We start from the raw sequence: 25,840 nt of genomic DNA on the forward strand, positions 1-25,840 counted from the left end.
CTTGTAACCATAACGTCCCTTGAAAAAAGTTTTTTTACTGATTTTCATAGGTTTTTAGTAGTGCAACTTAACCATAACATCCCTTTAACAAAGTTGTTTTCACTGAATATATATATATACACAGTTCTGTGGAACTCTTTGAAGATTCCATGCCTCCAATGAGACCACATAGCATGCTTATTATGATTTGGCAAGCGAATGACAACAACAACATATACAGATTTAAAAAAAGGCATAGGATCATAACATGTTTATGAATGCAGTTAAAACAAGAGCCACAACGTGCTTATGTATTGCATTTACATGAAATGTTTACCTCCTTATATGGTATTGATATCCAAAATGTTTTCATTTACAGTTTGAAAACACTCTTATGAAAGATTCCTTTTTACTACAACTAATGTACCTATCCTTATAAGGGAAATAATAAATAACTCTTTATATTAGATATAAGTATATATAATGGGGGTAATTCATAGAATTTCGCACACAAGTGGCGCACGCGGCTGGCGCACAGTGTGCGCGTGCGAATGTCTGCGCCAGCCGCATGCGCTAAAATCGATTTGCGTGCACAGCGTATTCATGGATTTAGCCTCCAAAATCAGCCGTGGCGCAGAGTGGTGCAGCGACCCTGCAGCAGCGCCAGTTATGCCCCCAAGACCGTCCTCGCGCAAGGAAAAGCCATCAAAATCCCCAATCAAGTGCAAAGGGTTGTGCTAACCCTGGACTAGTTTACGGGGCTGCCATACAGCAAACATTAAGCGGGGAACGTGTATTACAGGGGTTCGCGTGAAGTTTCATACGCGATAGGCCCTGTGTGAACGGGGTACGTGTATAACTGGGGTTCGCGTGAAGTCTCACACGTGATTGGATCCGGGTACGTGTATTTCGGGGCTGCGCGGGAAGTTTCACATGCGAAAGGGCCTGTGCGAGTGGGGTATGTGTATAACTGGGGTTCGCGTGAAGTTTCACACGCGATTGGAGCAGGGTAAGTGTATTACGGGGGTCCGCGGGAAGTTTCACATGCGAAAGGGCCTGTGCGAGTGGGGTATATGTATAACTGGGGTTTGCGGGAAGTTTCACATGCGATTGGAGCAGGGAATGTGTATTACGGGGGTTCGCAGGAAGTCTCACACGCGATTTGATCTGGGTACATGTATTTCGGGGGTGCGCGGGAAGTTTCACACGCGATAGGCCCTGTGCGAGCGGGGTACGTGTATTACTGGGGTGCACGGGAAGTTTCACACGCGATAGGCCCTGTGAGAGCGGGGTACATATATTACTGTGGTTCGCGGGATGTTTCACACGCAAAAAGGCGTGTGCGAGTGGGGTACGTGTATAACTGGGGTTTGCGGGAAGTCTCACACGCAATTTCAGCAGGGTACGTGTATTTCAGGGGTGCGCAGGGAGTCCTACATGTGAATTGGCAGTTTGGGTCCTCCCAAGTGTTCCCTCTACACCCTCCACGGCCCCTGCAGGCATCCCACACCACAGGGGACTACCCTGCACCGCTGGTCATGTCCCGCAGGCAGCCCATCCACCATGGGCATGCCCCCCAGCCAAGCCACATGTCAGCTTGCACTACTGATCACCAACGCATGTCCCCCTGCACCCCCACCCCCCAGCAGTGCAGGGCACCTGCCAGAAGGCCCCCACTCATGTCCCTCTGCACACCCACCCCCCAGCAGTGCAGGGCACCTGCCAGCAGGTCCCAACTCATGTCCCCTTGCACTCCCACCCCCCCAGCAGTGCAGAGCACCTGCCAGCAGGCCCCCACTCATGTCCCCCAGCACCCCCACCCCCCAGAAGTGCAGGGCACCTGCCAGCAGGCCCCCACTCATGTCCCACTCATGTCCCCCTGCACTCCCACCCCCCAGCAGTGCAGGGCACCTTCCAGCAGGCCCCCACTCATGTCCCTCTGCACCCCCACCCCCAGCAGGCAGGGCACCTGCCAGCAGGCCCCACTCATGTCCCCCTGTACCCCCACACCCCAGCAGTGCAGGGCACCTGCCAGCAGGCCCCCACTCATGTCCCCCTGCACCCCCTCCCCCCAGCAGTGCAGGGCACCTGCCAGCAGGCCCCCACTCATGACCCCTTGAACCCCCACCCCCCAGCAGTGCAGGGCACCTGCCAGCAGGCCCCCACTCATGTCTCACTCATGTCCCCCTGCACCCCAACCCCAAGCAGTACAGGGCACCTGCCAGCAGGCCCCCACTCATGTCCCCCTGCACCCCCACCCCCCAGCAGTGCAGGGCACCTGCCAGCAGGCCCCCACTCATGTCCCCCTTCACCCCCACCCCCAGCAGTGCAGGGCAGCTGCCAGCAGGCCCCCACTCATGTCCCACTCTAGTCCCCCAGCACCCCCACCCCCCAGCAGTGCAGGGCACCTGCCAACAGGCCCCCACTCATGTCCCACTCATGTCCCCCTGCACCCCCACCCCCCAGCAGTACAGGGCACCTGCCAGCAGGCCCCCACTCATGTCCCCCTGCACCCCCACCCCCAGCAGTGCAGGGCACCTGCCAGCAGCCCCCCACTCATGTCCCCCTGCACTCCCACCCCCCAGCAGTGCAGGGCACCTGCCAGCAGGCCCCCACTCATGTCCCCCTGCACCCCCACCTCCCAGCAGTGCAGGGCACCTGCCAGCAGGCCCCCACTCATGTCCCCTTGCACCCCCACGCCCCAGCAGTGCAGGGCACCTGCCAGCAGTCCCCCATTCATGTCCCCTTGCACCCCCATCCCCCAGCAGTGCAGGGCACCTGCCACCAGGCCCCCACTCATGTTCCACTCATGTCCCCCTGCACCCCCGCCCCCAGCAGTGCAGGGCACCTGCCAGCAGCCCCCCCCCACTCATGTCCCACTCATGTCCCCCTGCACCCCCTCCCCCAGCAGTGCAGGGCACCTGCCAGCAGGCCCCCACTCATGTCCCCCTGCACCCCTGCCCCCCAGCAGTGCAGGGAACCTGTCAGCAGGCCCCCACTCATGTCACACTCATATCCTCCTGCACCCCCACCCCCAGCAGTGCAGGGCACCTGCCATCAGGCCCTGACTCATGTCCCCCTGCACCCCTACCCCTCAGCAGTGAAGTGCACCTGCCAGCAGGCCACCACTCATGTCCCCCTGCACCCCCACCACCCAGCAGTGCAGGGCACCTGCCAGCAGGCCCCCGCTCATGTCCCCTTGCACTCCCACCCCCAGCAGTGCAGGGCACCTGCCAGCAGTCCCCCACTCATGTCCCTTTGCACCCCACCCCCCAGCAGTGCAGGGCACCTGCCAGCAGGCCCCCACTCATGTCTCACTCATGTCCCCCTGCACCCCCACCCCCAGCAGTGCATGGCACCTGCCAGCAGGCCCCCACTCATGTCCCACTCATGTCCCCTTGCACCCCCACCCCCCAGCAGTGCAGGGCACCTGCCAGCAGGCCCCACTCATGTCCCCCTGCACCCCCACCCCCCAGCAGTGCACGGCACCTGCCAGCAGGCTCCCACTCATGTCCCACTGCACCCCCAGCCCCAGCAGTGCAGGGCACCTGCCAGCAGGCCCCCACTCATGTCCCCTTGCACCCCCACCCCCCAGCAGTGCAGGGCACCTGCCAGCAGGCCCCACTCATGTCCCCCTGCACCCCCACCCCCCAGCAGTGCACGGCACCTGCCAGCAGGCTCCCACTCATGTCCCACTGCACCCCCAGCCCCAGCAGTGCAGGGCACCTGCCAGCAGGCCCCCACTCATGTCCCCTTGCACCCCCACCACCCAGCACTGAGGGGCACCTGCCAGCAGGCCCCCATTCATGTCCCCTTGCACCCCACCCCCCAGCAGTGCAGTGCACCTGCCAGCAGGCCCCCACTCATGTCCCCTTGCACCCCCACCCCCGGCACTGAGGGGCACCTGCCAGCTGGCCCCCACTCATGTCCCACTCATGTCCCCTTGCACCCCCACCCCCCAGCAGTGCAGGGCATCTGCCAGCAGGCCCCCACTCATGTCCCACTCATGTCCCCTTGCACCCCACCCCCCAGCAGTGCAGGGCACCTACCAGCAGGCCCCCACTCATGTTCCCTTGCACCCCCACCCCCCAGCAGTGCAGGGCACCTGCCAGCAGGCCCCCACTCATGTCCCCTTGCACCCGCACCCCCCAGCACTGAGGGGCACCTGCCAACAGGCCCCCATTCATGTCCCACTCATGTCCCCTTGCACCCCACCCCCAGCACTGAGGGGCACCTGCCAACAGGCCCCCATTCATTTCCCCTTGCACCCCCACCCCACAGCAGTGCAGGGCACCTGCCAGCAGGCCCCCACTCATGACCCACTCAGGCCCCTTTGCACCCCCACCCCCGAGCAGTGCAGGGCACCTGCCAGCAGGCCAACACTCATGTCCCCTTGCAACTCCACCCCCGGGCACTGAGGGGCAACTGCCAGCAGGCCCCCACTTATGTCCCACTCATGTCCCCTTGCATCCCCATCCCCCAGCAGTGCAGGGCACCTGCCAGCAGGCCCCCACTCATGTCCCACTCATGTCCCCTTGCACCCCCACCCCCCAGCAGTGCAGGGCACCTGCCAGCAGGCGCCCACTCATGTCCCACTCATGTCCCCTTGCACCCCCACCACCCAGCACTGAGAGGCACCTGCCAGCAGGCCCCCATTCATGTCCCCTTGCACCCCCACCCCCAGCAGTGCAGGGCACCTGCCAGCAGGCCCCCACTCATGTACCCCTGCACCCCCACCCCACAGCAGTGCAGGGCACCTGCCAGCATGCCCCACTCATGTCCCACTCATGTCCCCCTGCACCCCCAACCCCCAGCAGTGCAGAGCACCTGCCAGCAGGCCCCCACTCATGTACCCCTGCACCCCCACCCCACAGCAGTGCAGGGCACCTGCCAGCAGGCCCCCACTCATGTCCCACTCATGTCCCCCTGCACCCCCAACCCCCAGCAGTGTAGGGCACCTGCCAGCAGGCCCCCACGCATGTCCCCCTGCACCCCCACCCCCCAGCAGTGCAGGGCACATGCCAGCTGGCTCCCACTCATGTCCCCCTGCACCCCCACCTCCCAGCAGTGCACGGCACCTGCCAGCAGGCCCCCACTCATGTCCCCCTGCACCCCCAGCCCCAGCAGTGCAGGGCACCTGCCAGCAGGCCCCCACTCATGTCCCCTTGTACCCCCACCCCCCAGCAGTGCAGGGCATCTGCCAGCAGTCCCCCACTCATGTCCCACTCAAGTCTCCCTGCACCCCCACCCCCCAGCAGTGCAGGGCACCTGCCAGCAGGCCCCCACTCATGTCCCCCTGCACCCCTGCACCCCCAGCAGTGCAAGGCACCTGCCAGCAGGCCCCCACTCATGTCCCACTCATGTCCCCCTGCACCCCCATCCCCCAGCAGTGCAGGGAACCTGCTAGCAGGCCCCCACTCATGTCCCTTTGCACCCCCACCCCCCAGCAGTCAGGGGCACCTGCCAGCAGGCCCCTACTCATATCACACTCATGTCCCCCTACACCCCCACCCCCAGCAGTGCAGGGCACCTGCCAGCAGGCACTGACTCATGTCCCCTTGCAACTCCACCCCCGGGCACTGAGGGGCAACTGCCAGCAGGCCCCACTTATGTCCCACTCATGTCCCCTTGCATCCCCATCCCCCAGCAGTGCAGGGCAACTGCCAGCAGGCCCCCACTCATGTCCCACTCATGTCCCCTTGCACCCCCACCCCCCAGCAGTGCAGGGCACCTGCCAGAAGGCGCCCACTCATGTCCCACTCATGTCCCCTTGCACCCCCACCACCCAGCACTGAGAGGCACCTGCCAGCAGGCCCCCATTCATGTCCCCTTGCACCCCCACCCCCAGCAGTGCAGGGCACCTGCCAGCAGGCCCCCACTCATGTACCCCTGCACCCCCACCCCACAGCAGTGCAGGGCACCTGCCAGCATGCCCCACTCATGTCCCCCTGCACCCCCAACCCCCAGCAGTGTAGAGCACCTGCCAGCAGGCCCCCACTCATGTACCCCTGCACCCCCACCCCACAGCAGTGCAGGGCACCTGCTAGCAGGCCCCCACTCATGTCCCACTCATGTCCCCCTGCACCCCCAACCCCCAGCAGTGTAGGGCACCTGCCAGCAGGCCCCCACGCATGTCCCCCTGCACCCCCACCCCCCAGCAGTGCAGGGCACCTGCCAGCTGGCTCCCACTCATGTCCCCCTGCACCCCCACCTCCCAGCAGTGCACGGCACCTGCCAGCAGGCCCCCACTCATGTCCCCCTGCACCCCCAGCCCCAGCAGTGCAGGGCACCTGCCAGCAGGCCCCCACTCATGTCCCCTTGTACCCCCACCCCCCAGCAGTGCAGGGCACCTGCCAGCAGTCCCCCACTCATGTCCTACTCATGTCTCCCTGCACCCCCACCCCCCAGCAGTGCAGGGCACCTGCCAGCAGGCCCCCACTCATGTCCCCCTGCACCCCTGCACCCCCAGCAGTGCAAGGCACCTGCCAGCAGGCCCCCACTCATGTCCCACTCATGTCCCCCTGCACCCCCATCCCCCAGCAGTGCAGGGAACCTGCTAGCAGGCCCCCACTCATGTCCCTTTGCACCCCCACCCCCCAGCAGTCAGGGGCACCTGCCAGCAGGCCCCTACTCATATCACACTCATGTCCCCCTACACCCCCACCCCCAGCAGTGCAGGGCACCTGCCAGCAGGCACTGACTCATGTACCCCTGCACCCCCACCCCTCAGCGGTGAAGTGCACCTGCCAGCAGGCCACCACTCATGCCCCCCTGCACCCCCACCACCCAGCAGTGCAGGGCAACTGCCAGCAGGCCCCCGCTCATGTCCCCTTGCACTCCCACCCCCAGCAGTGCAGGGCACCTGCCAGCAGTCCCCCACTCATGTCCCCTTGCACCCCACCCCCCAGCAGTGCAGGGCACCTGCCAGCAGGCCCCCACTCACGTCTCACTCATGTCCCCCTGCACCCCCACCCCCAGCAGTGCATGGCACCTGCCAGCAGGCCCCCACTCATGTCCCACTCATGGCCCCTTGCACCCCCACCCCCCAGCAGTGCAGGGCACCTGCCAGCAGGCCCCACTCATGTCCCCCTGCACCCCAACCCCCCAGCAGTGCACGGCACCAGCCAGAAAGCCCCCACTCATGTCCCCCTGCACCCCCAGCCCCAGCAGTGCAGGGCACCTGCCAGCAGGCCCCCACTCATGTCCCCTTGTACCCCCACCCCCCAGCAGTGCAGGGCACCTGCCAGCAGGCCCCCACTCATGTCCCACTCATGTCCCCTTGCACCCCCACCACCCAGCACTGAGGGGCACCTGCCAGCAGGCCCCCATTCATGTCCCCTTGCACCCCCACCCCCAGCAGTGCAGGGCACCTGCCAGAAGGCCCCCACTCATGTCCCCTTGTACCCCCACCCCCCAGCAGTGCAGTGCACCTGCCAGCAGGCCCCCACTCATGTCCCCTTGCACCCCCACCCCCCAGCACTGAGGGGCACCTGCCAGCAGGCCCCCACTCATGTCCCCTTGCACCCCCACCCCCCAGCAGTGCAGGGCACCTGCCAGCAGGCCCCCACTCATGTCCCACTCATGTCCCCTTGCACCCCCACCCCCCCAGCAGTGCAGGGCTCCTACCAGCAGGCCCCCACTCATGTCCCCTTGCACCCGCACCCCCCAGCACTGAGGGGCACCTGCCAACAGGCCCCCATTCATGTCCCACTCATGTCCCCTTGCACCCCACCCCCCAGCACTGAGGGGCACCTGCCAACAGGCCCCCATTCATTTCCCCTTGCACCCCCACCCCCCAGCAGTGCAGGGCACCTGCCCGCAGGCCCCACTCAAGTCCCACTCATGTCCCCTTGCACCCCCACCCCCGAGCAGTGCAGGGCACCTGCCAGCAGGCCAACACTCATGTCCCCTTGCAACCCCACCCCCGGACACTGAGGGGCAACTGCCAGCAGGCCCCCACTTATGTCCCACTCAGGTCCCCTTGCACCCCCATCCCCCAGCAGTGCAGGGCACCTGCCAGCAGGCCCCCACTCATGTCCCACTCATGTCCCCTTGCACCCCCATCCCCCAGCAGTGCACGGCACCTGCCAGCAGGCGCCCACTCATGTCCCCTTGCACCCCCACCACCCAGCACTGAGGGGCACCTGCCAGCAGGCCCCCATTCATGTCCCCTTGCACCCCTACCCCCAGCAGTGCAGGGCACCTGCCAGCAGGCCTCCACTCATGTCCCCTTGCACCCCCACCCCACAGCAGTGCAGTGCACCTGACAGCAGGCCCCCACTCATCTCCCACTCATGTCCCCCTGCATCCCCACCCCCCAGCAGTGCAGGGCACCTGCCAGCAGGCCCCCACTCATGTACCCCTGCACCCCCACCCCACAGCAGTGCAGGGCACCTGCCAGCAGGCCCCCACTCATGTCCCACTCATGTCCCCCTGCACCCCCACCCCCCAGCAGTGCAGGGCACCTGCCAGCAGGCCCCCACTCATGTCCCCCTGCACCCCCACCCCCCAGCAGTCCAGGGCACCTGCCAGCAGGCCCCCACTCATGTCCCCCTGCACCCCCACCTCCCAGCAGTGCACGGCACCTGCCAGCAGGCCCCCACTCATGTCCCCCTGCACCCCCAGCCCCAGCAGTGCAGGGCACCTGCCAGCAGGCCCCCACTCATGTCCCCTTGTACCCCCACCCCCCAGCAGTGCAGGGCACCTGCCAGCAGGCCCCCACTCATGTCCCACTCATGTCTCCCTGCACCCCCACCCCCCAGCAGTGCAGGGCACCTGCCAGCAGGCCCCCACTCATGTCCCCCTGCACCCCCACCCCCCAGCAGTGCAAGACACCTGCCAGCAGGCCCCCACTCATGTCCCACTCATGTCCCCCTGCACCGCCATCCCCCAGCAGTGCAGGGAACCTGCTAGCAGGCCCCCACTCATGTCCCTTTGCACCCCCACCCCCCAGCAGTCAGGGGAACCTGCCAGAAGGCCCCCACTCATGTCCCACTCATGTCCCCCCCTACACGAAATAAAGATGCACAGTCATGGCCCACTTCTACACCAAAAAATACCACATCACGCCACCCCATTCTTGAGATGCAATGATTTCCCTACCACCCCACACTGACATGCCTATATCAAGACACAAACCAAAACTCAACTATGTACATCAACACATGTCCATCACACACATACACTGGTTGGCATTGCCTGTGTAAACCCACAATTTCACAAGCATCAACCCAATGAGCAAATCCCAAAAATGGAACTAAAATATGAAAATGTATTATGTACATAAATAAATAAATGAAATGAAAGCATACCAAAATTTCAAACATGAAATGAAAAGCATGTGAAAAAGATGAAAGAATGAAAATGATAAGCAATGCAAAAAAATTGAAAGAAAAACAGTCCAAACTCTCCCTCCACCAACGCAAATTAAAAAATGGTTAAAAAAAAGATATCCATTGTTTCATGTTCATAATGATTAATAAAAATGCGAAATCAATCCATAGGCCAACTATTTACAATTCATTGTCCTGAAAAAAAAATCATTACTCCATGTCCATAATGAAAAAAAAAATCCAAATGCATCCATGATGTAACTATATACAATCCATTGTCCAACATAAAAATCAATTAATCCATGTGCAAAAATCCCAAAAATAAATCAGTACATTGTCCAACGATGTAAAGGGTCCATGAGCCCAACTAAACAAATGAAACCTACCTAAGAAACTACCTAAAAATATAACTATATACAAATGTGTGTGGCATTGTCCATTGACCACAAATAAAAGGAAAACGAAAAGGAAACCTAACTCTAAAAACTATTTACAATGGCAGCAGGCTAGTCCGACGGCTCACTTTTGGATGTCCCGGGCCAGGGACAACTCCCGCTCAATGTCCTGGAGGTGGTCCTCTTCCATGGCCCGAGGGTTTGCAGGGACGACATGTTCTCCTCCAACTCCCTGCGAATTGCCTCAAGGCACTCGGCCCGCCTCAGGGCCTTCCGCATGGAGTTCTCCGCCCTGACCATCGTGAGCCGTGCCTCTTCTGCCCGCTGCTGCTCCGCATCTATAGCATGGCCTAACCGCTGCCACACGGAAGACACTTCCAGTCCTGGGTCCTCCTGCCCTCTGGCCGATGCCTGCCCCTCCGATGACGAGGGCCCCGATCCATCATGGCTCCCACCTCGTTGCTGCTGCTAGTGTGCCTCTGCCTGTGCCCTGGCTCTTGCTGCCTGCACATCCTCCTCCGGCTGGGGTGCAGTTTTTGATGTGGCCACCCCTGCTGGACGTCCGACTCCCAACTGTGGCAGGGATGTGTCCTCCACCAGCCTGGCCGCAGGGTCAGAGGCAGCTCGACAGGGTACCCAGGTGATACATGTGTGGGAAGATGGCATGGAGCACGACTGGCACATAGGGGGTTCAATTGAGGAGGGGGTTGAAACAAGGTCCAGCAAACGGAGGAATCCAGCCCTGGTGAGCTGTCCCAGTAGGTCAAAGCGGTCAAGGAGCCATTCGAGATGACGTGCAGTCTCCTCATGAAAAGACCGCAGTTCACCTCGCATGGCCCGTTGACGCAATGCCACCCCACCCAGGACAGGCTCAACCCAGTCCCGGATAGCCACGTCCGCAGGGAGAGGAAGGCCAGTTGTTGTAAGCAGATCCCCTCCCTGAAAACGGGTTTGGACGTAGGCATCCCTGCTGGATCGGCATGATGCAGTCACAGGATCGGGGACAGGATTACACACAGGCACCTCCGTGGTGGCCTGTGCTGCCTCCTGTCCCTGCACTGCACCACTAGCACAGGTGGAATCCCGACCTCCAGACTGCATGTCTGTCCCTTGCATGGCCTCCTCCTCCACCAAACCCCCACCAACCTGGATGACTCCGTGCCATCTTCCTCTGTCGGACCCTGTGGGGTCTCAGCTGCCCCTTCTGCTGCCGAAGAGTCCAACTCCGACCTCCGCCTCTTGGACCTTCCCTCGGCAGCTGCGGCCTGGGACGCGGCACCGGACGCCTCACTCCCCGACAAGATGACAACCTGGGAGGGGAGCCGGGCCTTGCGTCTCTGGCTGGCGGGATGATCCCTACCGCTGTGCTCCACAGCACCCTCTCCGCCCTCTTCTTCAGTTGACGCTGCAGACAGGGAGAGATAAAACATAGGCATCAGGGCACTGTACAATGGCTGACACACACATGACAGTTGCACATGAGTGGCATTGTTTAACTATAGACACGGCATCACACTCCACGACACACATGTCATTTTAACTCACACACATGAACATTTCAACAGCAATATTGCACCAGGCAGCACCATCCCTGCACATACAACAGCATGAACAGCCAAAGGTGAGCCTGACATCACATGAAACACAAGGAGTGCACTAGACATGCACACACACCACCACACTTACATGCATGTCTACGTATCCTCCAACTGTTGCAGTAATGAGATCGACATACATATAACTCCTCGACCACCGTCTTTTCCGGACTTACTGTCCGCTGCTCTACAAATTGAATACCGCCTACAGGAACGGCGTTTGGAACGTCATAGACACAGAGCGACGGCCTACCTTACTGAACCCTCAACTTCCTCCTCCACTACTTCTTCTTCTTCTCACCTTCCTGAAGAAGCCATGCTGATTGGAGCTACGAGGGGACCTTTGTCCGCAGCAGAGAGAAGGAGAAGAAAAGAGAAGGGGCTATGTTCCTATTGTGGATCAGATCAACATCTTCTCAAAGAATGTTCCGAACTTCCTCAGGAGAAACAGGGAAACGGGCTCCCTCTGCGCCAGTAGGAACCTGGCTCCGAGGGGCTTCGAGCTTGACTTGCAGTCCCTATGTTTCTTTCTCGATCTCAGCTCCCAGTTTCCAGGATGACTCAAGACTCATGGTCCTTCCTGTGCTCATCAATGTCTATGGAAAGGCAGTTGAGTGCCTCGCACTCTTGGATTGCGGAGCGGCAGGGAACTTTGTAGACACCGTATGGGTCAAACAGGTGGGTCTCCGCAGACTGCCCCGCATCGAAGATCAAAAGGTGGAGGGTGTGGATAAATCACCCCTCTCTTCAGGACCCATTACTCACACTACCGAAAAACTTCCTGTGACCATCTTTCAACATTCTGAGAATATCAAGTTTGACATACGAGCTGCCCATTTCCCGGTTATTCTCGGAATTACCTGGCTTAGGAAGCACAACCCATACATTAACTGGGCAGAAAACCAACTAAACTTCTGCTCTTCATATTGTAAGCTCCTTTGTTTTTCCAGCAGACGTGATCTCCAGACCATGACAGTACTGGCCAAGGAGCAACCCGGCGTACATGCCTTACCTTTGTACTGCTCCCCCTACCAGGAAGTGTTCATTGAAAGAAGACCTGCTACTTTGCCTCCTCATAGGCCAGAGGATTGCACCATTGACTTGGAACCCAACGCACTGATACCGTTCGGAAGGATGTTTTCCTTGACGCAAACTGAAAAACAAGTTTTGCGGGACTATTTGGAAGTCAATCTGCAGAATGGGCTCATACAACCTTCTAAATCCCCGGCAGGAGCTTCTTTATAAAGAAAAGGGATTCCACTGACCTACGTCCTTGTATAGACTACAGAGGCCTCAATAAAGTGACTATCCGGGATCGGTACCCTATGCCGTTAATACACAAAATAATTGAAGCAGTTCAAGGAGCACGCTGGTTCACTAAACTGGATCTAAGGAATGCCTATCATTTACTACGGATTGCCCAAGGGGATGAGTGGAAGACAGCCTTCCGTACCACCTTTGGTCAGTACGAGTATAAAGTTATGCCTTTTGGCTTGGTTAATGCTCCAGCAGGATTCCAAAGGTTCATGGACCGAATGTTTTCAGACTTGTTGTCTGTCTCTGTCATCATCTATCTAGACGATATATTGATCTTTTCTGCCACTCTGGAAGCACACAAGACACATGTACAACAGGTATTGGAAAGACTTAAGGACAATCAACTTCTAGTTAAACCCGAGAAGTGTGTTTTTGACGAATCTTCTGTGCCTTATTTGGGTACATTATATCTAAGGAAGGCATTTCCATGGATTCGGGCAAGGTGGCTGCCATATTCGATTGGTCTTCTCCATCTAAAGTGAAAGCGGTACAGAGATTCCTTGGGCTGTCGAATTTCTATCGCAGTTTCATCCCCAACTTTTCGGAGATTGTACTTCCCATAACTCGTCTGCTCAAGAAAGAGGTCAGCCCCTTTCGCTGGACTGATGAAGCAGAACAAAGCTTTGGTCATCTCAAGAACCTCTTCTGTTCAGCTCCCATTCTCCGCCATCCCGACCAGACCAGACAATTTATTGTTGAGACAGATGCTTCTGCTATGGCTATCGGAGCAGTTCTATTACAGTCTTTTGACGACCCAGAACACCCTACAGCCTACCTTTCCAAAACTTTGTCTCCTAGCTAACTTAATTATTCGGTTCTGGAAAAGGAACTTTTGGCAATAAAGCAGGCCTGCGAAGTTTGGCGACATCTCTTGATGGGAGCACGCCACAAGATAATTATCAGAACGGATCACAAGAACTTGAAGGCCCTGCAGACTATGGAATGTGTCAACTCCAGGCAAGCCCGATGGGCTTACTTTTTTGCCCAATACGATTTATGCATCACCTACCTACCCGGCACCCTTAATAAACTGGCTGATGCTCTCTCTAGGAAGGATTCCCTTGAAGCTAGGGTACCCGTGAGAGAACCAATGTTCCACAGAAACAAGATTTTGGCTCTTGTCAACACCTTTCTCCAAGAGGTTAAGTCCGGGTTGATGTTGGAAAAATCAGAACTGCTGCAAAAAAAGAAAAAGCCATATACGGAGAATAATGGTCTGGTATACCTGAACAATCGCCTGTATATCCCTGCTGGTCCTCTGCGTCGGAAGATCATTGGCTGATGTCATGATGCACTCACCGCCGGACATCATGGTACATATAACACCATGGAACTGGTTGCACAGTCTTTTTTCTGGCCAGAACTTGAGAAGGACGTCAAGGAATATTTGGTTGCTTGTCCGGTTTGTGCTATGACTAAAACTCTTACTGGAAAGCCTCTAGGCCTTCTCACTCAACCGGAAATGCCTACACATCCTTGGGGTCTGGTATGGGGTCTGGTATCCACTGATTTCATCGTCAAACTCCCGGTTTCCAACTCCTGCACGTGCATCATGGTGACTATTGATACCATGACCAAATTGGCTCACTTTTCCCCTTTACCTGGTCTGCTTTCTGCCACAGAGATGGCTGAAGTGTTTTCCCGGGATATCTTTAGACTTCACGGTCTTCCAGCTCTCATCTGGGTATGGAACAAGCTCTTTCCTCGGGGTATCACCCCCAAACTAATGGTCAGACAGAGCGCCTCAATGCTACGTTGGAGCAGTACCTGAGATGCTATAGCAAACCAACTTCAGGATAACTGGGTTTCCTTACTCCCTACGGCTGAGTTTACGTACAACAACTGTAGGTATTCTGCCATTGGCCAATCTCCCTTCTTCTGCACTTACGGAGTACATCCTCGTGCCTTTCTTCCCCTAGTGCCATTGCCTACCAACTCCCCTACAGCAGAAGGAGTCCTGCAATCCATCGCAGAAGCCCATACCAAGGCCAGACAGTGTTTGGAGGAGAGTCGGAAATCCTATAAGACTCAGGCCGATAAACATCATAGGCCTTGTCCAGATTGGAAGGAAGGTGACATGGTGTGGTTGTCTACCAGATTCCTACCTCGCTGGGTGCTTCCCTCTAAACCTTCTCCTCGTTTCTTGGGGCACTTTGCCATCCTTTCTAAGATCAACCCTGTTTCTTTTCGGATAAAACTACCCCCTCACTTGGGGCTCGTTCATCCTGTTTTTCATGCTTCCCTGCTTAAGCCTTTTATCCCTGACTCCTACCAGAGACCCAATCCCGACCAAAAAATTACTCAAGAGACACACTCTGATGAATATGAAGTCTCGGCTATTCGGGATTCCAGATATTACCGAGGGAGACTGGAATACTTGATTTCATGGAAGGGGTATCCAAGATCGGAGGACTCTTGGGAACCGGCTTCCTACATACATGCACCCCGGTTGCTTGCATGTTTTCATTCCCATTTTCCCAGCAAACCGGGGTTGCCCCGGTCTGGAGGAGGGCATACTGTCATCCACCGCCGCTCTTGGTGCCTTTTTCCGCGCTGGCGGATCCTCGACAGAGGACGGGGCTGGCGTTCCACCACATTCCGACCCCTGCGTAGACTGCCGGTCTAGAGGTTTTTCAACATGGCGACCGCTGGGAGGTACTTATCTCCACTTCCCCCAGCAATCGTCGTGTTGCAACCCCCTTGCTGTGCGTTCTTTTGCAACTTTTGGGTCTATGCACTAGTTTTCCTTTTTCCCACGGCCACCCTTGTCTGTGTCTTCTGTTGTTTCTGACTCGCCCCTCTCGTGGGTCGCCTTCTCGCTCCCTTTCCTCTATCGTTTTTCTCTCCTCTCTCCCGCTGCTACTCACCGGTCTCTCCCCGCGGTCCCTGCTCTGTTTCTCCGCAGGCGGGCCACGGGCGTCCACTTGTTTCCTCCTGAGGTCTCTCTCTCTCGCCGCTTTATTCCTCCTTTCTCCGCCCAGTGCTGGTTGTGGAAGGTGTGTTCTTTGAGCGGATTCCAGCGGCGCTTCTACGCCTGCAGTTCTCAGTCCAGTCTCGTTCCTGCTGCTGCCTGCTTCTGCCAACTTCCCAACTTGCAAGGACTTGGTCAGTCTTCAGATCCTGGACTTCTCGTGCAACACGGCATCTCCACTTGCCTGAAGGGTTTTTTCCGCCGGTAACGGCTTTTTCCCTTCTGCACAGCCTGATCGCGAGAAGGGGGCCCCAGGACTGTTTGCTAGCAGTCACTGTGGCTTCCTCCCGAGACAGGCATTACACCCTCAAGAAAGAAAAGGATTACCTGTCTCATCGACTGCTACATCTGGAGGACTTAGAATCAGGTGAGGAGAGTGGGGAGGAAAGAGGGTTGGAAGAAAGCATTGAAGAGGACATGGACATGGCAACCCCAGAGGCAGGAGTGGGTGGGCAACTGGGTCCTGGGGCTGGGCTGTGGAGCGATGGAATCCCAGTCGGGAGTCTTCGGTTCTAGCTAGGGTGGTCACAGCAACTACACCCCTGGCTGACGTGCAGGCAGCAAATGGCAGGGCACGTGGGCAGCAGGCAGTCAGGCAGCAGCAGATGGCAGGTTGGAGCGTGCTCGGGGCTCTGGGGGGCAGTAATTTGGCCTTCTGGGCAGGAGCGTGGTCTTCCGTGTGTTTTTTCGCGTGGCCAGCTTGATATGGAGTGATTTGGCACGTGAAAAAATTGCACGTCAGCGTGTAATTCGAGGAAAGGGCCTTAGCGCATAAGCGTATCAGCATACGCACGCGATTTCATTGGACCAAAGGCCCTTAGCGCGTAAGTGCTTAAGTCACATTATGCGCGCGGGTGTTTCCCTCATAGCACATGATGAGAGAGCACACGTGGAAAAAATGCACGTCCGAGTGTCATCGCGTGTAATTGGAGGAAAGGGCCAGTGTACATGCGTATCTGACGTGTACGTGTGGGCCGGTTTAAAAGCTACGTGTAGGATGCCATTTCCTTGTACGTGCTTTTCGTGGAGAGCGAGTGGGTGAAATCTGTACTTCTTGTCGGTTCACATGCGATTACTTCACAGCGTTTCTAGTTCGTACTCCCTGTTACCTCTGACAGCTCGTTTCTGATTTTTTGTTGGGCTTGTTTCCTCAAACAGAGTTCACTTCTCCTTTTGTCCTGTCTCCTCAGACAGCGTACAATTCTTCTTTTGGCAGGGGTGTTGCCAGCGCGCACACGCGCGTATTTTTCACGTTCTTTTTCCAGGCAAACGGTGTGTTCCGCACGTACTTAGCAACTGTGCTTGCCCCGTGTGTCGCGTTCCCCTTCAGAGGTCATTGTAGGCTGCGTGTATTACGCATACGCTTATTTTTGTTTTCTGGGTGCCACAGCATAGTGCGGGTTCATTTTTTCACGCACGTGGTCTACGAGGGGTTGCGTGCACGTTTATTTTAGATTTTGCGCTGCCTGTGTGTTGCGTGACCCGTCATCTTCCCCCAGGGGTCACAGACAGCCTTGTTAGAGCACTAGGGTACGAATTACATCTAGTATCCTACCCCTTTGACCCTCAATTGCCCAGGACAATAGTTTACTGCAACTTCCATACGCACAACACCATCAGTGCCATGGTTGGGAGGCGACCAAGTGGTAAGGGAGGCAAAGGTGGCCGACCTTCAAAAGGTGGGCGTGGTGGGCGCGGTAGGGAACATGGCTGGGATTTGCAGGGTGCCCCTATACCCCCATGTGTGGAGGAACAATCAGGTACCCCCATGCCCCCCCATGGTTGAGGGAAACGTGGCTGACACCATCCCAGCTCAGCTCCTGTTGGACCAGCCCATTGTGGCACCTGACCTGGCAGAGGATGACTCCCAGGCTGACTTCCAGGTAAGCAAGTATAGGCCACGTGTGGCGGTGCAAGTTGTTGTCACCAAGCCACGTGGATCTGGGGCGGCAATGTCATCTGCTGCCCCAAGTATGCAGGGTGGGGAGGCTGCAGGGGCAGCTGCAGCTCCATCCGCCTCAGCTCTGACTCTCCCAGCCATGACAGTGTCAGTCCAGGTCCATCAAACTGACGTTTCCCCTGCCAACATTACCCTCCAACCAATGCCTGCATCAAGACCTATGGTCATTGTGCATTCCTACACTCCTACCACCAGTACACCGGTGATTCTGCCAGTACTGACCAGAGCGGCGTAAGCCACTCTGGCTCCGCTCCACCTTTAAAGAAGAGGAAGAAGGGTGCTCAAGCACGACAGGCTGAGACCCCAGACACGGCTACACACTCCGGCACGTCAAGGAAGCCCTGCTTTAATGACGCGGAACTTGATACTCTTGTGTCCTATGTGTCGGCACATAGCTGCGAAATGTTGGTGACTGCAGGGTGCAAGACCACACCTGGTCAACGTAGGGCACACTGGCAGACCATTGCATACCGCATAAGTGCCCTTGGATTTGTGAGGCGCACAGCTGATGATTGCTACAAGCAGTGGAATGACCTGAAACGCAGAGCAAAGAACAAGCTGGCCTCAAATCATGCCGCTACTCTGGTGACTGGTGGTGGGTCTCCACAAGAGGACAACAAACCCACTGAACATGAGTCTGTTTCTGGGGCCTTCGTCACAGAGGAGCAGATCCAAGGTGTGGGAGAACTACCTGATTATGATGCATTGTCCGGTGAGTGCCCATGCATGTGTGTGTAATGCATGCGTATGTTGTTTGGGTGACAGGTTCTGATTAATTGGCAGGTGAGGGTGTGTGTGCCTGGGTGGTATGAGTCACCCATGTGCTTCATCCAAAACATTCAGCGGCCTTGGGTTTGGGTGTGACAGTATTCCTTCTGCCCACAGTAGTAATTTAGCGCAACATTACGGCAGTTGCCCTTGAAGTGGCATCTTGCAACAACATTGTTTTTTTTTTTCAGTGTTCGTTCAGGCTGATTGTTTCAATTCTCCCACTTTTGCTACACATTCCTCAGCCCTATTGTCACATTTGTGACATGCTTCTGTCATTGATGAACCCCACATTGGCCCACATGTGTTACCTTGTTAGGTGAATGATTTGACCATTCAGACTGATTGAGTATTGGCCTGATCACATACATTTCTGGGGCCTGTTTGAATGTGGAACATGATCGTTTTTTCCTGTGCACAACCATTGATGTGTACATCAGCCTGCAACCACTGTATTTTTGTACACTGGATGTGTTGCAGTGTGTGGCACAGGCGTATTTTGTCATACTATGTAGCATTTTTCATCTCATCATGTTCATCTCACATGGATGGCTGACAGTACTCATTCACTGACATATGGATGTACTTGTGGAATGTACCATGGCTATGGTACATGCCATCTGTGTGATGACATGTGTCATGTATGTGTATTGGACATGCCACTCACAGGCCAATGTGTGACGGCAGTGCTACCCAGCATGCAGCAAATGTGTTGCACTTCCATCTTGGTGTCATCAGTGTCTGCCTTTTGCCTCCCCTTCCAACTCAGTGACAGTGCATGCATGGGAGGGTTATAGTCATGTGGGACATGTGTAAATCATGTACTGGTTCTGTAGCTTGTCAGGCCTATTTGTGTGCTATGGTGCTAATGCCTGTTTCCATTTTTTGTCTTTCATGTTTTTGCAGAGGATGACGCACTTGATTCTGTTGAGGTTGAGGAGATGGTGCAGACCCAGGAGCAATCTCAGGCACAAACGGGCACCAGTGGGGGACTTGGTGTGGTGGTGGGTGAGAACCCAATCTTGCTGCAGACCATTCTGTCCAGGGGTGCCTCTGGGTGCACCTCCCAAGACTTCTATTCAGGTGCTGATTCGGATGAGACCTATGTGTGGTCGCAGGTAAGTGTTTCTGGCAGGGATTCTGTTCTGTCCAACCCACCTGCACCAGGGGTAGAACCCTCTATGGGGATGTCAGTGTTGGTAAGTCCACCTTTGGCGGTTACGGATGCAGGGTCACACTCCACAACATCTGATCCTGTTCCTGGGCCGGCAGATCAGAGGGGGAATGCAGTCCTGCAGCCCCAGGCAGTGCTGGAACAGCAAGGCGCAGATCGCCTTGCCCCAAACAGGTGTGGTGCCCGCCGACGCGGTGGCCGTACGCCACCACGCAATACCGTATGGGAACAATCCATGTACGGTTCAGCAAGCCAACAGGCAGCATCAGTTGAGATGATGGCTCAAGCAATGGAGAGGGTGGCCACTTCCATTGTCCCCCCTGAAAGGCAGATGGAGCAACTACAGCAGGCAACAGACTCCATTTGCCAATCACACAGGGAGGACATGTTGGCGTCCAACAGGGACAGAAGGGCGGCACTGGAGACTCTACGCCAATCAATATCAATAGAGTCCCAGGGCCACAGGGAAGCCCTGAGGGTAGAAGTCCATCACCTCAGGGAGACTCTTGTTGACCTTGAGGCTTCCACTAACTTGAGGACAGAACAGCAGCTGGAGCGGCTCACACGTTCGCTCTCAGCTGAGATGCAGGCAACTCGGGAGGAGATCCGGGCATCACGTCAGGTTCTGCATGGGGATCTCCGCACCATAATCCTCCAGAACGAGACCTTCCACACCCGCATGGTTGCTGCCATGGAGGACCATACCAGGGCTTTGCGTGGGCTGCCTCCTGCAGCACCACCACCTCCTGTGGCAGCAGCAGAGGGTGATGAGAGTGACAGCAGCAGTTCTCCCACATTAGCATAGCCGTGCAGGCCATGAGCCCATGGAGGTGTTTTTGTTTTCCAAAATCCACACAGGTGGCTGTTGGTGTGCACCCTGTCCTCGGACCTCCTGGGTGCTCCCCCCCCAGCCCCCACATGGCCATTTTTGATTTCTGATTTTTTTTTTTTTTTTTTACAGTGTGTTGACTTGTGTGGCTCCCGTGGGCATCCACTGTATTCCGACTGGGCACATGCAGGCTTGTCCTGAGTTTGGGTTAGATGCTTGGGTCCGTGAGACACAAACCCCTCCTGCTTCCCATTTCCATGGGCTTGCAAAGGGTGTGCCCAAGTGACAGTGACTTACACAGTGACGTTGGACTCTCATGAGCTGTATGGGCAGTCTGTAGTCAATACTGTGTATACATTCCTAGTGGATATTGTTGTTGTATTGTACACTGCATGGTGTATTGATATGTGCTTGTGCATCCATGTCTTCCTCCTAATTTGCAGGTTCATTCCTCATGTCTTCATAAGGCCATCTACTTTGGAGATGGAGTTCATGTTGTAAGCAGTGCACTTACACATTTGCGTGGCAGCAACACTGTACAGTTGGAAGGGGTCGATGTCCTGGCATAATCAGGTTGTAAGACTACAACTACTTTAACTTAGTACTGCCATGTTTTTGCTATGTTTGAGGTTGTGTAGCTGCATTGTATTGTTGGTAAGTATTTGGTCATGTGTGTTGTTAGTTCTACATTACTGGAAGCTTATTGTGTGTGGCCAGTTTCCATTAGGGAGACTGCACTTTGTGACACTTGTGTCAGGTTTTGGGGATTGCTTTGTTTGCTCTCACATAGCATGACATGCCATGGTGTGTTGGGTGGCGGTGCTGGGGAGGGGTTGGGTGACATGGCACTGTTGTCATGTGTATTTTGCAAGGGGGTAATGAATTTAGCAGCATAGAAGTGTGTCTTTTGATGACACAGCATTGGTGGTGTTTGTGTAGGTAGGGATGCACACAATGTAACACTTCCAGGTGACTAATCTCAGGCTGGTATGATTGTGACAGTTGACTGTCCCTTATGTCATCATCATTGATTGTCAGATGGTATGTGCCAGGGCTGTGTGCACTCCACATGGGTGTGATTTTAGGTGAAGTAATTAGCCACCAGCTGCGTACGGGCTGCCTCACCCAGTGCCCTTCCCCTCCCATGCGCAGCGGGCGTGCATGTGGTTGGGGATGTGGGGGCACCACCATGTCCACGGGCAGGCCCCGGCATGTTGCAACATTGTGCACGACACATGCTGCCACTATGATCCTGCACACTACTGGGGGAGCGTATAACAGCTGCCTGCCAGAACGGTCAAGGGAGCAAAAGCGTGACTTGAGCACTCCGAATGTGCACTCCACTATGCCCCGGGTTGCAATGTGGGCTGTGTTGTATCTTACCTCGGGTGGCGTGGTGGGGTTCCGAATTGCCGTCATCATGTGGGTGCTCAGAGGGTGGGTAGGCACTGTCCCTTGGGGAGGTGGTGATTGGTATCATTAGTGGGGTTGTGACATTACTCAGTATCTGACATGCATGCATGTGCTGTTGCATTTATACTCACCGAGCAGCCATGTATCGCCATGCCGCCCAGCTTCTAGGTCCCGGTTTAGGGTTGACATTCTGTAAATGAAACTGTCGTGGGTGGACCCTGAATAGTTGGCATATACCTTGGTGATGATTCCCTTGGCATCACATACTACCTGGACGTTGATGGAATGCCAGTGCTTGCGGTTTCTATGGATGTGCTCTGATGCCCTCTGGGGACGTAGAGCCACATGGGTGCAATCAAGGGCACCTAGGACTTTGGGGAATTGTGCCACCCCGTAGAAATCCTGGACGGCAGCCTGCCTTTCTGCAGGTGTTCTGGGCAGGTATATGTGTCTGTGGACTGATGGGCGTGCAGTCATGATGGCCAAGACCTGGTGTAGGCAGCGTGACTGCGTGGCCTGTGACACCCCCCCACTATAGCACTTTTCCGCTGAAATGATCCAATGGCCAAGAAGTGCAGTACATTGAGGACCTTCTCCAGGGGGCTGAGTGCTTGGGAGCACAGGGTGGTTGATGTGAGGTCATTCTCCCACTCACCAGGTCGAGTATTATGTGAGGTGGAAACCTGTACCCCTCATACACCTGTTCATCAGGCATCCCAAAAAGACTGGTTCTGGGTGTGAAAATTCAGGGCCTGACTATCCTCCTCCTCCTCCTGCGGTATCCCATGACCACTGCTGCTAGGAACGGTATATTCATCCTGGCGTCTGAGCTTGTTTGTTGTTTGCGCGCACTTTTATGCTGCGCGGGTCCACGTACGCCTGCTTCCTGCTGGCGTACATGTTTCCGGATTAGCGCGTCCTTTTTGGCGCACACGTTAGCCCCGTTCGAATCCATGAATACGTGTTTTGAACGTGCGTGTGGGCGTTCCGCGCATTTGCCTCCTGTACTTCCCCTGTGATGCCCACATTTTCACGCGCTGTTCCCCATTCCGCGTCACTCCCTCTGTTCCTTCTACTTTTGTTGTGTGCGCTGCGCTATGTGCGATTTCGCTGAGCGCATAGCGTACGCTGTCTGGATACGCGTGCGCCAGCGTGCACCATGCAGAATTTTGGCGCACATCCTGGGATTTACACACGCACGGACTTCCATGAATCGCTGTGCGCGGGTTTCGCTGCGATTTTCACACTGGCTTTGTGATTCGCACGCTTTCGAACGCTTTTGCACGCTTGCGCTGAAAATTTCAGCGCACATTAATTCCATTAATCGGCCTGTCTATCTAAAGGGTAAGACTCTGGGTTGTTAGATATATAACATTCATATTTCCATGATGCAGCTTCATCCTTACTTTACCACAGATCTGGCACTTGTCAACCACGCCTTTATGAAGGCCATCAAGGCCATTAAAGAAAAGGATCTAGTTATCTTCACCCCATTTCACGTCTACAAGCCCATGAGCACACAAGTACTGTGTGGGAATATCTAAAAGGTACAAGACAAATTGTCTTAAACTACTTATTGAAGCCTTAGGGAATCATGGAAAAAGCAATTAAAACATGGATTAAGTGTATTAATTACACAGTTTCGTAGATTGCCATATAAAAAACCTTAACATATTTTACAAATATTTTAAAAAAATTGACATCTCTAGTTCATGTTGAAATAAATTTGACGCATCTTTAATTCACCTTACATCATACTTCATAAATATAGGTTTCAAGAATTGTTAATGAGGGGGAAACTAGCTGCGCAAACAGTAAATAAATAATATTCTGAATAGCCTCCTTACATAAAGTACAGGTTCTTTCTTTATACAGCCTGTTATCCTACACCACTACTCCTGCTGTAATATTCAGTTGCCCCATTTCACATCGTAGGACAAATCAGCCAATCTATTGTTTGTTTGCTCATTTAAATAATGTTGCATTAATAGCGGGTCCACTACCCTGTTAACACCCTCAAAATACTTTCATTTCTCTGTGACACAAGTCGCCATTAAAGCCCATCTCATTACAACTGAACTTTATAAGTAATACATTTCTAACAGCTTCAGCAAATTCCTCTGTAGGAAAATCACATGCCCATTGTCTACTCCTTCAGGTAAATATGGAATGCGGACATTGCTGTGCCTAAAGTGATGTTCTTGTCTCAATAACCACATTGACAACTTTTTAATTGCTTCTTCAGGCCCTGCATCTGGGACTGTATGCAGGTCCTCTGCTTTGCTCACTCACCCCTCTGAGATGTCTGTCCTGCAAAATAAGGCCATGTAAAACAGCTCAGAATTCAGAAGATAACGTTTCATATCAGCAATGTTAGTAGCTACTTAAGTTACCAACAGCATCAGTTTATCTTCATGCACAAAGTCCATATCAGTGTCCACCTCCCCTTTTGATCTTTAGGCATGCTTATTCTAGAACTGATTCCACAGCTAAGGAGCACGATTCATACCAGAAAAGAATTCCCATCTGCAAACCAAACTTAACCCTGAGGTCCAGCAAATGCCATTCGCCTCGAACCAAAATAATACTCAAATTTGAAATTTTGAGTTTGAGCATTCTTGTTCATATCAGCAATCATTTGGAACTCACTCCCAGAGGAAATACAAACAACAGACCAATACCTAAAATTCATACCATGGCTCTTTAACGTCAACAGACTAAACAGGAAACACTGTCTAAGACAGGCAGAAACACCCCAAGAAAATGAAACCTAATGAACTGAGACCTGAATACCCCAATTAAATAAAGCATTTTAATGCAAACCACCAAACAATTAAATGAACCCAACCAAACCAACATAAACCTCGCACAGAAGGTGAAAGATCACTCTAATTACTAATCCCACTAAAATCTCACCAATATCCTACGTACTCAACCACCAAACAAAACACAAAAAAAACAATTCCACAACAGAAACCTGAAACAACCACTAACTGCAAACACTTTGCCACATCCAAATTAACCCAACACGCTACAGAAATCAAAACCCCAAACACACAAACAATCCCACGTATACCTCAACATACTGCCAAATCCGTACCAACCAAAAGCAAACCTAGCACATATTGACTGTTTTTTTCTGAATTGAAGCTACCAACAGCACAACACAGCTCTCTTGCGCTTTCCCTCTCGATTGCACTAACTGACCTCCTGAGCCATCCTTCCTTTTCAGATCTGCCCGAGTGCCTGGAGACCATGGGCAGTGGTGCGCGGTATAAATCACAATAACATAACATATCTGTGGTGGATAGAGGCAAGAACCAAGCTAAATTCATCTTAGTCAACTGACTCCAGGTGAGATGTTCACCTGCGGAATCCCCTAAAATTGTTAGGCAACACCATCCCACAAGATTCTGAACCTGAACTTGATTTTTGCAATTGACAACAGCAGTAGCTCAGCTTTCTTATAATCGTCTTACATTGCTTTCAAAATGATTTACCATACTTGCTCTTCCATTTGATTTTTGATACATTTTTTGGGATTTGCTTTTTTTTACTTGTTCCTACAGCTCCCCTCTGGACACAAATGACTCTATGCTGTCAACAAGGACCGCCTAAAAAATGACCGCGGCGCAGGTCTCAGGCTACTTCAGGACTGCATGGATCAACACAGCAACAAAGCTATTAGCTGCCCACTAACCTAACCCGACTTCGCTCTCTCAACGGAGCGCGAGGAGACATTGCAAAAAGCAATAATGGATTGTATGAATGCCGGCCTGCGGAAGATAATCGCTAAAGTTTCCCATCGACACGTTATTTCTTTGGCACATATTCTTTTTCTCTTTTTAATACATTCACTTTCTTTCGATAGAGTATATTTTGTCTTTGTATCCATTAATATGCACATTTAAAGGCCAAGGTTAAGTAGACCTTCAGAAACACAACAAATACAAATGTTGATTTCTTCGCTGCAAACGAATGCAAAATGATTCGTGGGGTTGTTATTTCTTAATGCCGATTCCAACGAACGATTGAAGACAATTCCCTGCATGACCTATTATGTTCCTCATAAATCAATGTTTAATTGTGTTTGACACACTGTAGCAA

The sequence above is a fragment of the Ambystoma mexicanum genome, chromosome 5q, assembly GCF_040938575.1.
Source record: "Ambystoma mexicanum isolate Mex_15411 chromosome 5q, UKY_AmexF1_1, whole genome shotgun sequence".
Lineage (NCBI taxonomy): Eukaryota > Metazoa > Chordata > Amphibia > Caudata > Ambystomatidae > Ambystoma > Ambystoma mexicanum.